Source organism: Alosa pseudoharengus, unplaced genomic scaffold, assembly GCF_046254945.1.
Source record: "Alosa pseudoharengus isolate Yale_2024_CS ecotype anadromous, Long Island Sound unplaced genomic scaffold, YU_APseudo_1.1 YU_APseudo_1.1_scf_8, whole genome shotgun sequence".
Classification (NCBI taxonomy): Eukaryota; Metazoa; Chordata; class Actinopteri; order Clupeiformes; family Clupeidae; genus Alosa; species Alosa pseudoharengus.
This window is the reverse complement of record NW_027468870.1, coordinates 17,864,488-17,882,251: the sequence shown is the minus strand read 5'-3', so window position 1 is coordinate 17,882,251 and position 17,764 is coordinate 17,864,488. Positions and strand designations below refer to the sequence as shown.

The 17,764-nt window shown below is 39.5% G+C and overlaps 1 long non-coding RNA gene across 1 annotated transcript; it reads right to left on the bottom strand.

Annotated features, from left to right (window-relative positions):
* Positions 1 to 7,666: 7,666 nt before the first annotated feature.
* LOC143112080 (uncharacterized) lies at positions 7,667 to 8,242 on the bottom strand. The gene is made up of 3 exons (XR_012984669.1): positions 8,138 to 8,242; positions 7,938 to 8,031; positions 7,667 to 7,855 (listed from the first exon to the last, which is right to left on the bottom strand). It is a non-coding gene; the product is annotated as an uncharacterized LOC143112080 (long non-coding RNA).
* Between the last annotated feature and the right edge of the window lie 9,522 nt (positions 8,243 to 17,764).

The following is a 17,764-nucleotide window of genomic DNA, read 5'->3' as shown; positions in this document are numbered from 1 at the left end:
TTTCACCAAAATATCTGGAAATGTGGATTTGCCATTCTAAATGCTGTTTATTACGCTCAATCATAGTCAGAATTTTGTTAAAAACCGACAAGGTCAAAGTCTGGTAAATTGTGATATAAATACTGTAACTCTAAGGCCTAGGCCTGCTCATTAAAACCAATAGAGAGCCTACTATGTTGTAAATCAAAGCTATGAAGGTATATTGGGTGCAAAAGTGGCGAGCACATTTAACTGCAGATTTTGCATGTGCACACTAAAGTCGTAAATGTGTAACAGTAAAGTTGAAGTTGTACATAGTTTTTTATATCTTGTTAACACAAAATAGGGGCTACGGGTTCACAAATCCTTTTTACAGGTACACAAATCCTATCCTGTGAGTCACAACTTTCAAGAGTCATGCACTCGACACTTTTGCTCCAAACTTTGCAGCGCAGTTGGTGCGAAACACATTTGCACATCCGTGTCTCATAATCTGAGAACATGCACAACATTCGTGCATTTGTAAACCCAAATGTGAACTAATGCATCCGAAGTTGTGCATCTGTGAAATAATTTCTCATTAATAAAATTCTACAGATCGCTTTGATTTTCTTGCACGACTACAAGTAAATTGATACAAGTGCTCGAATCTGCTTCTACGAGTGACGAGTGACTTTTGCTCCTGGCTAGGTGATATAATAGGAGCAAAAAGATTTGTATGTGTGCACGTCGAGCGAATCGATCGAGAAAACAAGGCGGCCGGATCTGGATTTACATTGGTTTACATTATCATGACAGCTATGTTTAGCTTAGCTTACCTGCTTGCTAAATCCTCCAGTGCCAGATCAAGCTAGCTAGCTATCGCTAGATAAATAACTAGTTTAGAAGTACAGAAATATAACACTGCCCGTCCAAAATCGTTAGGACACATAATCTGACACAATCGTTCAATTTTCGAACACACCGCAACAAATATTTTTTCCTCGCTTTGTGCAAAGAAAAACTATAAATCGTGTGTCCTTCATTGATAAGGAAACATGCTGAGGTTACTTACTTTATGAGCAGGCAATGGTAGTCTGAGCGTGATCCAGGATCCAGATCCGGCCGCCTTGTTTTCTCGATCGATTGCTCGACGTGCACACATACAAATCTTTTTGCTCCTATTATATCACCTAGCCAGGAGCAAAAGTCACTCGTCACTCGTAGAAGCAGATTCGAGCACTTGTATCAATTGACTTGTAGTCGTGCAAGAAAATCAAAGCGATCTGTAGAATTTTATTAATGAGAAATTATTTCACAGATGCACAACTTTGGATGCATTAGTTCACATTTGGGTTTACAAATGCACGAATGTTGTGCATGTTCTCAGATTATGAAACACGGATGTGCAAATGTGTTTCGCACCAACTGCGCTGCAACGTTTGGAGCAAAAGTGTCGAGTGCATGACTCTTGAAAGTTGTGACTCACAGGATAGGATTTGTGTACCTGTAAAAAGGATTTGTGAACCCGTAGCCCCTATTTTGTGTTAACAAGATATAAAAAACTATGTACAACTTCAACTTTACTGTTACACATTTACGACTTTAGTGTGCACATGCAAAATCTGCAGTTAAATGTGCTCACCACTTTTGCACCCAATATACCTTCATACAAAGCTTAAAGAAACTGTATGTAAGATTGTGGCCAAAACTGGTACTGCAATCACTTTCAAACTACTGTAGAGCGATGTATCCCCTTCCCCTCCCCTCTGACTGGCAGAGCTGGCAACACGGATGCCGAAACACTACTGACTTTGTGATTAGTAGATACTGTAGGTGGAGGGTGGCGCATCAGGCCAAAACACAACATGACAACATCAACATCAGTTGAGGGCTGCAACTCCACTTTTTAAATGACAATATCCTGGCCAGACTACTGTTGTCAGTGATATAAATACTTGAAATAACATGATTTCTTAATATCTAGTGACATATCAGAGCCATTTATGATTAATTGAAATACATTTCTTACATACGGTTCCTTTAATAAAGACATGTCAAGATGGTGGCCTACTGACCATTTTGGTGCCCTAAGTGAGTGGTTTTGAGTGAGTGACATTTAAATGATAACTCAAACACCTAAAGTAAAATAAAAGGCCTATTATTTACAGACCATTACTGTGTGTTTTTAAACATTCATGCTGTTTTCTTATAAATGGTGCACTGTCACTTTAAGAGCATTGATCTTTACGTTCTCATAATGCCTTTTTGCCAGCTCTTGTTTACAAGCCTTGTTTGTTGAGTTACATTGATAGCACAATATTAACAATAATATGCACAATGTTAAGATGTTTTAAGCAGCCTTTATTGCTTTGGAAAGTATGCAATAACATGTTGCATTTCGTTTTGCAAATAAAAGTGAATTATGAGCCTGGTATCCATCTAGCTATCTGAATGGATTATTTTTTTGTCAACTCGGCATATCATGTGCTTCATGTAAATGCTTGGAAAAACGAATTATTGAAGACCCACCAATTCCATTCTAGCACTACGTGGTGGAGATTGAGAGAACCCAAAAAGTATCAAACTTGCATGTACCATGGTGTTAGTGCATTCTGACATTGTAAACGTTATTGATGAAGAGTGAAATGCAGTTTGCAGTAAAGCTACAATTCATTGGTTAGGCTACATGTGGGTGCCCCCTCTGTCCTTTGGTGCCCTACGCAAAGTGCATGATGCGCGTGGTGGGAGCAGTGGCACTGCCAGGCTACACAATCTTTTTTCTGCATTTCTATCCCTGTATTCTCTTTAAGTTCAATTGTGAATTCAAGTTCACAGCTCAAAGCTGACATGCACTAGAAGTTTGTGTTTAATCAAGAATCAAAAAGATTAGCGTGGCACCACTTTAGATGTTTCATTAAATGACTTGTGCTATTTCGCGAGGCATAGTGAGATCTTTCGGTTTCGCACAAAGTGCACTAACTATTATGTTCTTCATATCTTTGTCTCTGAGCGTAGCCTAGGCTTATGTCCATCCCGCAAATAGAGTCCGCTGCAGCCACAGTCATCTTCAACCAGTATCAGGAGATAACGTTCTACTATTTTGCGCGGATTTTTTCTCCTCTGTTGTTCTCGCGGTGGTGTTTGCGAATATGTATCAAAACAAAACACTGCTTAATTTTTGGTTAAAATGCATTGTAACGCGCGTTACTGAAGTTTGTACCAAGTAAAATATTACCCATTTTTTTGTAATGCCCTACATTACCGCGTTACCGCAAACATCAATATATTACACACTGTAAAAAATAACATTACATCTTACTGCAGTAACACAAGTATACTTTACTTACTAAAGGCTGACCTAGTGTTCTTACTAGAGTAACATTAGTAATGTGCCGAACTTGCATCAATGGGGTCTAAAACTTGAGATACACGAGTAAGCTTCACAACTCAGACCTGAGTAAACTGGACTCACGCAGTGCACACGCGCACAGTCAGCAGAGGGAGCATTCTGGATTCCACAGCCAACGGTCGGCAGTGTTACGGTGTGGCTGACTTTTGGGATGGGAGTGTAACACAGCTTCACCAGTGACTTGCTCTGTCCGGTAAGTTTACAGTATGTATTAATGTGTCAAATGTTTACAGTATAGGTTGAACTAACAGCATTTGTGCAAAACTGTACATTCGGTTTCATTAACAGCTGGGGTAATGTTAAGTTTAACTTGCGAAGTGGCCGATATATGCGCTAGCTGCTAACAGTTTGCAGCTAACTGATAGCAGCTATGCGAGTTAACATTGCCTCAGACCATGCAGAGCAGAAAACAAATATTCTAGGTATTCAAGCCCTTTGATCTTTTTTGTTATCGAAGTTATGAGGAAGTGGTGGCGCCTGGGGTCTAGAACTAGGCTGTATAAATTTGCCAATAGCAGTTGTCTTCATGAGCTCTTAATGAAGTTTAGTTCTAACGTTTCTCATGAGAAACGCTTGCTAGCATGCTAAGTTGATTCAAAACGTGTAAAGATTAAACTGTGTATGGTATACGTCGATATTCCTACTGTATTGATAAAACAATTAGGATAATTGGACTCATAACCTTACTCACTGAGAAAGCCATGGTCTTTTATCTAAAATCTTTCGTTGTGATTTAGCAAGAGGACTTAGGTTGCAGTGTGTGGAATTTAAACGAATGTGCCGTTATTGAGGTGCAAAATGGCGTCATATAATTCCAACGTATGATTGACATTTTAAATTCTTTTAAATTCTATTGTGATAAATGTACTAGGCCTGAAGCAATAGAGAAAATTCAGTTGGCAAGTCATAATATTTTTAGCTTAACAATATTAATTAGGTCTCTGGAGAAATAATTTAAATGAACATTTAATGTGATGAACTTAATCAGCTGTTTTAGTTAAACATGGCCAATAGATGCATATTGATAATAATTTTGCCCTCTTTTTCTTTTTGCAGTTGGAAAACTGAAAATGCAGAGCAATGAACTGGACATGTAAGTTGTGCTTGTTTGGATGTGAAGTCAGAGGTCAGTTGCTCAAACACTACAGATTGAAACATGGAGGTTACACCAGAATACGACCGAAAAAAACTGCAGTGGTGAAAACTGGCCAACGCATCACCGGTTCCTCACTCCCCTCCATCAAGGCCATCCAGGGCAAGTGATGCTTGCGTAAGGCGCGCAGCATCATCAAAGACTGTTCTCACCTCAACCACAGACTGTTCACCCCATTCCCCTCTGGGAGGCGTTACAGGTCTCTGCACCCGAACCAGCAGGTTCAGAGGAAGCTTCTTCCCTGCGGCTGTCACCCTACTGAACTCTAGCTCTGCATCCCGGTGACAACCAACCAACTAAGCCCCCGCCCGATGCCTCCTTGCCTGTGCCTGTTGAGGTGTCCACCATGACCATGGAAACCTTGACGGGGGACACCCACCCCCGCGGACAATTGCACTACTCTATCCCACCCATAGTGTTCTATTTATTTACAAATGTACATACTGTAATTACACTTATACATGGCATTTTCTACTGCTCTTCATACTATTCATCCTGCACATACACATATTCTTACTACTGTTATAATGTTACTGTTTCTGCACTACAGTACTGTTACCACACTGCACATAGCTGTATACTGTACATATATGTCTATATGGTTCATACCGAATATCCATATTTATTCTGCTAATACACTGCACAAATTTATACCTAATTTATATTACTCTAAACCACCACCTGTAAACCAACTGTATACTACTGTTTACACCGCATATTTCTTATCCTGTCTTTGCACCACCTGTCTTTGTATAATATCACATTGCATTTTTCTGCTTTTTTTGCACTTCTAGTTAGACGCAAACTGCATTTTGTTGTCTTTGTACTTGTACTCTGAAAAATGACAATAAAGTTATCTAATCTAATAGTGCCAACTATTTGTGTACATTTTGCAAGTAAACTTTACTATCCAACATAAAGTACCCTTTACAACTCAAAGTAAGGGTAACTCATTTAACAGTAGTAAATACAACTTTGTTTTTAAGTAAGCTTTACTCGAGGGCATGAAGTAAACTTTACTAGTTGGAAGTAAGTAACCAGAACTTTAAAGTCTTAAGTAAGGATAACTTCTTCTAAGTAAGCATTACTTGTAGACATCAAGTAAACATAACTTGGAAGAGAAAAGTTTTGTTTACTTAACTTATTTAAGGCAACGAGTTTCCACCCTTTTTTCAAGTAACCATTACTTATTATTTTTTACAGTGCAGTAATTACATTACTTTTGTAACGCATTACTCCCAACACTGATGTCCGATAAACATTCTCAGATTTATTTCGGCTTCAAGAAGAAATGGGAATTGCCTTTTATGTGAAAATCATCCTACCCTCCGACTGCTATGCAGACGACACACAGCTCTATCTGTCCTTTCCACCCGATGACCCCTTGGTCTCAGCACGGATCTAGGATTGCCTCTTAGACACATCTACATGGATGAAGGCACATCACCTCCAGCTAAACCTCTCAAAAGCTGTTGATCCTCCCAGCTAAACCTACCATACACCATGACATCACCATCAAATTTGACTCCCTGTCTGTTTCACCTACCAGGGCTGCAAGAAATTTAGGAGTTGTTCTCGACAACCAACTAACCTTCTCAAATCATGTTGCCTCAGTCGCCCGGTCGTGCCGTTTCGCACTCTACAACATATGGAAAATCAAGACTTACTTGACTCAAGATGCTTCCCAACTCCTGGTTCAGGCAATAGTCATCTCACGACTTGACTACTGCAATGCCCTCCTGACAGGTCTCCCAGCCTGCACAGTGAAACCCCTTCAGATGATCCAGAACGCGGCGGCGCGCCTGGTCTACAACCAACCCAAAAGGGCACATGTTACCCCGCTGCTCATCCAGCTACACTGGAGACCTATGGCGGCCCGCATCAAATTCAAGGCTCTAACGCTTGCCTACAGAATAGTCTCCAGTTCTGCTCCCACCTACTTGAATGCCCTCATACAGACATACGCTACTACATCCAGACCGTTGCGCTCCTCAGACAAACGACGTCTTGCTCTGCCACCGGTACGCTTAGGCCAATCCAAACTTTTCTCATCTGTTGTTCCTCGTTGGTGGAACGCACTGCCAGTTTCTACAAGGGCAGGGACATCCCTCTCCATTTTAAAAAAACTCCTGAAGACCCAGCTACTCAGAGAACATCTCCTCTCATAGCACTACTTACAACTAGTCTTGCTGATCCTAGCTGTCTTGATCCACCTGTCTTGAACTAACACTCAACTGTTTAAAAACAGCACTCACTGATGCACTTATTCTTACTATACTCTACCTTTTTAAATGGTCCTAAATTGTTGAAAGAATTGCTTTAAAACTTAAACTGTTTACCATGTTGTTAGTTGCTTTGGTTAAAAATGCGTGTGGTAACATTACATTACCTCATGGGCAGCCATGGCCTACTGGTTAGCGCTTTGGACTTGCAACTGGAGGGTTGCTGGTTTGAACCCCGACCAGTAGGAACAGCTGAAGTGCCCTTGAGCAAGGCGTGCTTCACCTCACTGTGTGTTCACTGTGTGCTGAGTATGTTTTTACTAATTCACGGATTGGGATATATGCAGAGACCAAATTTCCCTCACAGGATCAAAAGAGTACTGTATATATACCTATACTTATACATATAGGATTTTACTGGATTTGTCAGACATCAAAAGGGTGCTCCACAAATTGTTTGGTGCACAAGTTGCCCATTGCTTATCAAACATATAGGCTGCCTAGCGATAATCAGCACCGTTTCAGTGAAAGTTTTGACTGAGTCCTGACTTTACATCGTGGGAATAAAGTTTAACACACTTTACTCCTGTTCTCTTGGCTACCGTTTCGTAATATGTAACAGGCCATACAGCAGGCTGTTGGTGCAGCAGTTTGACCACAGATGCCTCTTGTCATCGTCAATGTGTTAGTTGGTCCAGCAGTTTGTATCTGTCACTGTTTAAAGGTGGTCACATTTTCAAAAATATCAGAGTTTGTCAGTCACCACAGTGATGGAATTTGGCCCCTGTCCTCTGGGAATTAAGTCATGTAGCTTCATCCTTTTTTGTGTGTTTTGGAAAGTCCAATCACAGCTTATATATGTGAAATAAATACATTTCTAAATCTATGAAAAATATTTGAAATGAATGCAACGATACTGGCTGTTGTGGAATCTGTTCATTTTTTAATCAAATTTGCATTAAACAAAGTAATTTCTAAACAGGCCAATATTTATAAGAAACAATATCAATGTGTTAATAATCATGCTGCTTGATCCACAAAGTCTTCCTTTAATAGTTCACATTCTTCCATAGTCCTCACCAGCCGCCATCTCCTTTGTTAACACAGCATCTGAGAAGAGAAACATGATTTCATGCCACATGTTGCACACAGTAAAATAGCCAAAGATGTTAATAAACAAAATTCAACTTACACATTTCCACCACCACAGTATGAATTAGGGTCTATTTTTTGATTTTTTTTGCATTTCTTGTAACACCCCCCATTCTCACATGCAGCATAGACATCTGGAAAGAGAAACACAACACAGCAGAAAAATGTGTTATGTGTATGTGAGCCCAGGTGATTCCATCAAAAGGAAACAGACTGATAATAAAGTTAAACTGTACTTACTGCACACCAGTGCACTCATCACCATCAGTACAAAGAACAGCGCGATCACTGGCCTCATGGTTTCTCTTTGTGGTGTTGATGCTATTCAGTAATGGTTAAGGAAAATGTCTGACTCCGCACAGGTTGCTCCTGTATTTATCTGAAACATTCAGGCTGTTATCACACACACACGTTACCTCATCTAGGATTTCACAATCCACAATAAGGAAGCACTCAAACAAATGGGCTGCAAAAGTCTGTACTTTACCTATGTCAAACAACAGCATGCTTACATTATGCCAAACAGCACCTATAAGTCATTTTCAGTGATGAGACGGTCTCATATGTTTATGGTCATAACCATAAATGGTAAGTTTGGAGAGGAGTTTAATAAGGCCTATGACAAAAATGGCATAGCCTATTCCTAACTGTGAAGCATGGAGGTGTATCGCTGTTTATTTAATTATTTAGTTTTTAATATATTTATCTATTTATTGTTTTTTTTTTGGGGGGGGGGGGTAACAAAGACCATATGACTATATCCCAGGTGTATTTCTAAATCTAAAAATAATATGAAATGAATGTATTCATAGTTGTGATATTTGGTTCCATTCAAACTGGCATGTAATAAAGTCATTCCTAAACATACTACCATTTTTCTCAGTCGCTTTGGTGCATTTCTTGAATAAATCATTAACATTTTCACAACCGTTAGTTTATTTTGCAAAACAATTAGTACTGCATTTTGTTTATGTCTCAAAAACAAGTATTTATACCAATGAAACTGTCGGTGCAATCAAATTCCTTCCAAAATCAAGTCCTTACACCATTGTTTATTTCAAGATAGTTAAACATTTTTGTCTTGTTGTCAATATGGCAGTTTACTCCGTAAGTGTTTTATAATGAACAATGTGCAAGGCTGAACTATTTTCTATGTGGCATAGCTATTTCAGAACTACAAAGTTACACATTATTGTGTGTGGAGGGGGTCGATTGCAAGAGAATAGATACAGTATGTTTGGAATGGATACAGTACAGCATTGTGCAAATGAAAAAATGACAAATATACAGTAAAACACCCCTTAGCTGTGCACCACTGTTTATCTTTCTACACATCCAAATGTTCCTGTCTGTTAGGTTACATATATGTAGACAGACTATGACAACTAGTTAAGACAGCTAGCTCAACACTTTTGCATGTATGGCTCAAGCAATGAAATGAGGCCAATTTGTTTTATGGGCTATTCAGTTTGGAACCATGTATAGTGCATTTTGATCAACATGTCATAAGCAATTGAAAATGTATGGAGAAAGCAATTGTTCAATATGGGGAAACTGCTTTAATGATGTGCACAAGTGATAAGATGATTTGGAGTTTGAACAAGCGGTTTTGAGAATTTAAATTCTGAGAAATGTGCCAAAGCAACTGAGAAAAACTGTAATATGGCTTGATCCACTCAAAATCTTCTTTTGGTGTTGTTCACCGTTCACCACCCAGCCAGTTGTCCTCAGCCACAGTCACCTGAGCATTGAGCATGAGATCAAGTGGTCCCTGGGGCTTCTATTCTTCATCAGCATTGGCAAAAAGTTATTCAGTTTGGCTATTGGTTCAGACATATTATTACTGGTTAGTTATTATTGATTAAATTGCATTAAAAACAGCCGTTATTGTCAGTTATATCATTATTGGCCGTTATTGCATTATTGGCTGCTACATTTGTAAACAGTATAACATTGTGAAAAACTCTGCAGCAATCACATTCAGGCTGTTACCACACACATATTGCCTCATCTAGGATTTTACAGGATTTGTCAAACAACAATAACAAAGCTAACACAAGTTCAAACACAGTTCAGTCTGAGCAGACAAATTCATTCTATATGAGAATCCCAAAAAATCATATCTTGATTTGATCATCACTGATCAAAATTGTATTGTATTATTTAAAGTATAAAATGCCTGATTTGTTTTTGAGAGCTTGTAGACAAAACAAAACTGTCATACATATATTGTCATATAGGGTATGAAAACACCTTATTTTTAATTAATTACCTTTATGATAAACTGCATTCATCCATACAGATATACAGAATATTGTAACATCTGTCAACAATTACAGTAGCTTCACCTGAAAGCATGTTAACACTATAGCAAACATTAGTAGTTTGGGAAATGAGACTGTGCAGGAGGGCACATAAGAAAATAGACCAAAGGGTTAGTTTAAATCTTTTTTAAAAACATTTTTGGAATATTTTAATCGTTCGTATAGGCATACAGAGAACAAACTGAAGGGTTTAAAATGAAAACCTATAGCGAGGTTTATACTAGTCCCCTGATGGAAATAAATGCAAGATAGAAACAAGATAGAAAATATGTTCAAAATGTATTTATTGATATACAGTATTTACAGTATAGCTAAAAAAGTATATTATGTTGTTTAAGCATAACAATGAGAACTCAGTCTGCAGTAATTTCAGGAAGTAAACGCTATTGTATCAGGTAAACACTATAAACACTATCAGGAAGTAAACACAAATGCAATAATTTTCTGCTTTTTGTAATTTTGAACAAAGTGACTTACAAAAACATTTGAAAAAAAAAAAGAATGTGAACAATTATGAGAAATTAAGCATTATGCATAAAGATCATGTATGACAACAAGCAGGATAAATCTAGTAGAATCAAGTGATCTCCTGAACACCTCCTATTCCTCAATGCATTGAACAATCTGCCATTCTCTTATTTGGTCCCATTGAAGGGTCCAGCAGCACACTCTAAACCATGTTTAGCTGTATAGTACAAGAAGTCGGTAAATTTAGTGATGTCCACTTCAAAATTGAGATGAAGAAGCTTCCCCAAATAGCCTATTGGTCAGGAATACAAACTGATCTGACGCTAATAGTCTGTGTTGTGAATATAAAACACATTCATGTTTGGTCTTAAATTAATACTTGTAATGTGGGCAACATTCTGATCATAGTTTCATTATAATCTAATATCTGTGCATAGTTGTAGACTAAGAACACTGTAGTCTGTATGTGAACCTCACACCTATGTTTTCACACCAAATGACCAATGAACTGCAGGCCAGTTGGGAGGGTCTTGCATATTCAGATAATCTTTGGGATAAAGCAGGGTTGCCTTTTGAGATAAGGGCTCTTATTCTTCTGCTATGGCTGTTGGGGGAAGGTCATGCTGACCTCTCGGCTTCTCTTCTCTTGACTCTTCTTTACTCTTGTCTTTCCTTTGTGTCTCATTTCACACTGAGATCACGCTAAATTTGCGGGAAGAGGAGACATCTTTTTGGCGCAACTTGTGTCTGAAAACGAGGTGAATAATTGCCGGCCTGCTGATCTGTTCACATGATGCGGCATTTTGGGGAGCCAGGAGGCAGGATCAGCTAGCAAATTAAAATGTGACGTGCATCAGGGGGCATGTAGAGTGATAGTCGTAGGCCTTATTATGCGTGGGCCTTCAGATGCAGCAGGTGTGTGATTTCCAAAACCATGGCGGGAGAACTGACTCCCGACAAGCTTTTGTTAGCTTGCATTTTCTTTTCTGTTGCTTAGAATGTTAGATTCTTGCGATAGATGTCTTCAGACAATAAAAAGTAATTTGGAAGGGAAATTGAAGAGAAGAGTTGCCCCCTGCGTTGGCCGTGATTCCCCTTTGAAAATCAGAGGTTCTCAGGCTATGGCTGTGGCCTTGGTGAGTGGCGCCGCCAGCTGTAATCCTGTACGCACTGTGCATACAATTTATTCATGAAATCATTCAATATTACAACAATAAAATAGCTTGTGTACTGTCTTAATTGAAACATGCTTCGCGTCCAAATGATCGCCTAGGGCAAAGAGAATGGACATCTCAACATAAGGATACATTAGAAAATGATGATTAGTGTAAACTTTGTCACACAACGTGATAAGCAGTTCTTTAAAAACGCAACGTTCCGTTCAGTCATAAATCATTCAAGCGTAGGCCTAATGCTCGTCATGAAAAGAAAACAGCAGCTTAATATTTTTCAGGTGTTTAACAGTAGGCCTAGGCTTAGCAGTTATGCCAAAGGCAGTGAAATTATTAGGCATTTCTAAAGGTATTTCTGTCCCACCCAAATTTGCTGAACTACTTGCGAAGTAGCCTATTCATCACAGACATCACACGAAAGAGCTTTTTCTCAGCTTTTAAACGATGTTAGTGGTTAGTTGTTGTGGTAAACGGTTCGCAAGAAAAGTAACTTTAATTTAATCATATTTTCTGCGCCTGTCTCCCTACCCATTCATCTTGGTGGAATACTTCACAAACTTTCCCTCAACACATGACAAACCAGACACAAAAAGACGGCAAAAAGACGTCCCCTCTTCCCGCAAATTTAGCGTGATCTCTGTGTGAAAAGGCCTAATTATTTGAAATCTCCTGTGGTGGGCTGGACATAGCATGGAAATGCCCGCCCAGATTCCCCTTTCCGCCTTGACCCATTCACACTGGTGCCGGTGAAGCACCCGATTTGGTTCCCCACCGAATTCCTGTTTCCCCTTTGCTAAACCATGGCAATTGACGCCTCCTCCCAAACTAACCAAACACAACTGGGTCTACGGAAAGCGAAATAGGACAAAATTAATAGCGTTATGTGTTGCAATAGCGTAATTGCATGCAATAGCGTAATTGTGCCAGTAATTAAAATTGTTATAAATTTCAAATGTTTTTGTCACTGATTTATTTTAATACAGTGGTAGCCGATTTGCCATGTAGACTTTTGAGTAGCATACACACCCAAGGTGTTTGACTTTTGTTGTTTTGAGTCAATAAATGTATTGTCAAACTCATTTATTGTGTTTACTGATATGTTGTGTTTTCAGATATGCTAAAAATAACAAGATGTCCGGGCTTGTGATGCGCCTATGGCTATTTATTTTGAAGAAAGACAACATGCTGGTGTTCTGTGAATGAATGATTGGATTAAGCAAGCGAATGCTGAATTATTACGCACTAGGCATTTAACGCCGAAACTAATGGAGGGGGTATTATAGGCTAATATGGTATAGTGCACTCTACATTTAACTTAAATTTTACAAAGAAAAAATACATTAAAGAACTATAATGGGAATGAGCTGTCAATCATGTTACGGTGGTGGATGGATACCACAGGGAAACACGTTTTCCAAATGAGATAAGGCATTCTGTCTTGTTAAAAGCGCTTCTTTGTATCAATAACATTCAATGTGTGGAACTGGAAACTAATATTGACTCATGAATGGAACTTTTTTAAATGGTTATTTTGTCGGCCCATAGGGGCTGGTGCGCGAAAATGGAAATCTATTGTCAGAGCGCGCAAAGTTGATAAATTGTGAAGGTGACAATGATCTGTCACGTGAATGTAGGCTATGTTCTTGCTGGCGCGTTAAGGATGGATCCCAACATATTGTTTATTCAGGGGAAATTGAAAATAACAAACGAATATTCATAACATAATGTCTAGTTGTATAGCCTATACATTTGCAATCACAGTGGTTTAGAAAAATAACATTACGAAAAATAGCACAGCCCAGTGCAACGGATATATCCAAATTCCAGTAGAATGAAAGAAAATACAGTTTGAAACATTTCACTTGCCGTACATCCAGTTGTGTTTCGACTTACGTTACTTTTGTGAGTACGTACGGTAACCTAGCAATTACGCAAGACTTTTAGTTTAGCAGCGTAAAAGGAAACAGGAATTCGGGGGGAACGAAATCGGGTGTATTCACCCGAACAAAAAAACTCGGCAAAATGTCTAGGGGGCTTGGTAGTAAATTTGGCGAGACACTTTGTCCCGCCGTTCCGCCTCGGTCTATGTGAAAGGGATAGTCGTTCCGTGATTTTTGTACATAAAATCGCGGCGATTTTGGCAGTGTGAAAAGGCCTTTTGACTGGCTAAGCTCTGTACTGCTTGTTCACTTCTTCTAGATGAGGCCTTGTTCTCTCTGGCTTCCTTCTCTCTTTCTCTTGCTCTCTTTTCTCTGGGGTTTGTTTCTTTGTTTAATGAATTGTTTAATTTGGTGTATCTGACATTCTAACTTGTTAAGTTACATTTTTTTGTTTGGTTAAGCTTACTTTGTTCCTTTGTTCCTTTGTTACTTTGTTACAGTATGTTTACCTAACTTAGTTTTACTTACATTCAACTTAAGTGATATTGGTTACATTTACCTTTAAGCTTACTAGTTTAATAAATTGTTAATTTACCCACCAATTACATATCTCTTTTCGTAGCCTATGCCATACCAATACTCTGCTATTTGGTAATTATTCGAGAGTTGTTAATTTTATGGAGTCAGATTAATTGTGGTTTAATATTACTATTGCTTCACCAGTCTGCCCTATTGTTCATACACACGTTCAAACCTGAGCAGCCAACGTAATTCTCATCATCCGTGATGAGCGCATTGTGCCGTCTCTCTCCTTTCAATATTATTCAATGTATGAATATTAGGTTAATTTTGAGAGCTTGTTAGAAATTCAAAACGATATGGCCGATGACCATACTTGGGCACTTACAGAGGGCTTAGAGCAATACTGTACTGTTTCACTTTATAAGTATCCAACAGCTTAACACTAATTGCAAACATCAAAGTAGTTGGGGAAATGAGATTGAAACAGTAGACACAGTAGAACAGACTAAAGGTAAATTAACCTGTAAGTAAGTCAGTGTGCTCATGGTATTTTAATATTTTAATTGCAATATGTTTATTTAGGCCTTAAGACTGTACCCCCTTGATGGAAATAGGCACCACATAGACGTCCCTATTTAATTGTGCTATTTAAACTTATTTATTTTAAGCTTATATAGAAATACACATCCTATTTAATTGTGCTATTTAAACTTATTTATTTTAAGCTTATATAGAAATACACATCCGGATAGAGGTGACATTACATGCTGTTTGGTTGCTTCTTTGCATAAGAATGCATCCTGGACTGCACTGCAAGTCAAGTCAAATCATGTTTATTTATATAGCACATTTCATATAAAGGGGTAATTCAAGAGCGATGTTCATATTGAAAGAGTAAATGGTCACATCAAATGGTCGCACACACATGTGAAGGGGATTTAAACGTACCCAGGACATTTTACATATGCAGACAGGAGTGTAGTGGTAAAGGAGGTGGATAAACTGTGTTTACTTGCGTTTAGCCTCCACTACATCCCTGCTGACAGGAGACTGATTTACATGCGCCAGTCTGGCACAGTTTTGTATCACTGTGAGTTACTGGTAGTAGCCCTATCTGGCCAAGGGTTTATTTGGACACACAAAGACAGATAAACAAATAGTCAGAGAGCGAGACTAACAAATAGACAAGGAATATTTAACCATATGTCACCACTTGTTACACTTACACGCAGCCATGAATCTTGCTCAAGTTACAGTTTTGGTGGGGTCCACTTGGTCTTCATTAACACCTTCAACATTAACATTAACACAATAACTCCTATTTCAATGAAAAATGACAAGTTGTAGTTCAATTAAATGTGTCTTGTAGGTGCTTACTGTAGGTCTTATATGTCAATGACAGTTACATCTTGGGAGGAATAAATAACTAGAAATCATTTCCGAGGAACTGCAAAAGTGTGCTTACTCATGTGCGGTTCACCAACGGGAGCAGATAGTGAAATATGGTACGTTGAACTAAACTTGATCCAAGAATTCCAACGGTACATCATTTTTAAAAATCGGGCATACAGGTCAGAGTGCATTAACGTACATCCAAAATGCCAAAACACATTTTTGCTAGTTGCGGCGAGCCCTAGGTCAAAGGGCACCCAATTATATGTGTGCCCTCACAATGGAGTCCCGAGTCCCTGTACCATGTTTTGTTTTGAGAAATAAGTGTCGCTTAGATATGAGCTAACTTCCTGTAACTCTAGCATCCCCTAGTGGTCGAACGTCACCAACATTTTTGTGTGTCCTCAGTATGGGGTCCCAAGTCCATGTACCAAGTTTGGTTTGTATATGTGAAAGTGTTGCTGAGATATGAGCCTACTTCCTGTGATTATAGTGCCTCCTATTGGTCAAAAGACACCAAATGTATTGTGCGTCCTCAGGATGGGGTCCCGAGTCCATGTACCAAGTTTGGTTTCTATTCAATGTATAAAAGTATTACTGAGATATGAGCCTACTTCCTGTGATTATATCGCCCCCTAGTGGTCAAAAGACACCAAATGTATATTGCGTCCTGAGGATGGGGTCCCAAGTCCATGTACCAAGTCTGGTCTTCATACATCAAAGCCTTGCTTCGCGACTGAACAATGTCAATATCTTAAAAGGGCTAGGGCAGGAGCTGGCCAAAAAAGTGGGCTGAAAGGAATAATAATACAAATGTGTGCTTGCGTGTGCTTTCAGCAAGCACACTTAATTAGTTTTTTATTCAATACATTTTGTCTTTTCACTGTTTTTCTGATACCAGAAAAATGAGAAAGAAATGGCACAGACATAGCAAAAATGAAGACTGAAACTCCTCATTTTGAGAAATATATTTTGCATTGTGTTGTCCAGTGTGTGTTGTTTGAAGGCAAAATTTGCTTTTGCTGCATTTTTTAAATGTTTTGAGAGTGTTAGAGTGCTTCTGTTTAGTGCCTCTGCGTTAATTGTGCCTCTGCGTTAATAGTGCCTCTGCGTTAATCACCGCATCCTTCTCTCTATACTCGCTAACATGGGAATCTCCGGTTCTGCTCTCTCCTGGTTTGAATCCTACCTCACAGGACGCTCGTTTAACGTATCATGGCTTGGTCAGCTATCTGCACCTCACCATCTCACCACAGGGGTCCCCCAGGGCTCAGTACTGGGCCCCCTTCTCTTTGCTATCTACACCACCTCCTTGGGACAGATTATCCGTTCGCATGGCTTCTCATACCACTGCTATGCAGACGACACACAGCTCTATCTGTCCTTTCCACCAGATGACCCCTTGGTTTCAGCACGGATCTCGGATTGCCTCTCAGACATAGCTACATGGATGAAGGCACACCACCTCCAGCTGAACCTCTCAAAGACTGAACTGCTGGTCCTCCCAGCTAAACCTACCATACACCACGACATCAACATCAAATTTGACTCTCTGTCTGTTTCACCTACCAGGACTGCAAGAAATCTAGGAGTTGTTCTCGACAACCAACTAAACTTCTCAGATCATGTTGCCTCAGTCGCCCGGTCATGCCGTTTCGCACTCTACAATATACGGAAAATCAGGACTTACTTAAATCAAGATGCCACCCAACTTCTGGTTCAGGCAATAGTTATCTCACGACTCGACTACTGCAACGCCCTCCTGACAGGTCTCCCAGCCTGCGCAGTGAAACCACTTCAGATGATCCAGAACGCGGCGGCGCGCCTGGTCTACAACCAACCCAAGAGGGCACATGTTACCCCGCTACTCATCCAGCTACATTGGCTACCTATGGCGGCCCGCATCAAATTCAAGGCTCTAACGCTTGCCTACAAAGTAGTCTCCGGTTCTGCTCCCACCTACTTGAATGCCTTCATACAGATATACGCTACCTCCAGACCGCTGCGCTCCTCAGACGAACGACGTCTAGCTCTACCTCCGGTACGCTCAGGCCAATCCAAACTTTTCTCATCTGTTGTTCCTCGCTGGTGGAACACACTGCCAGTTCC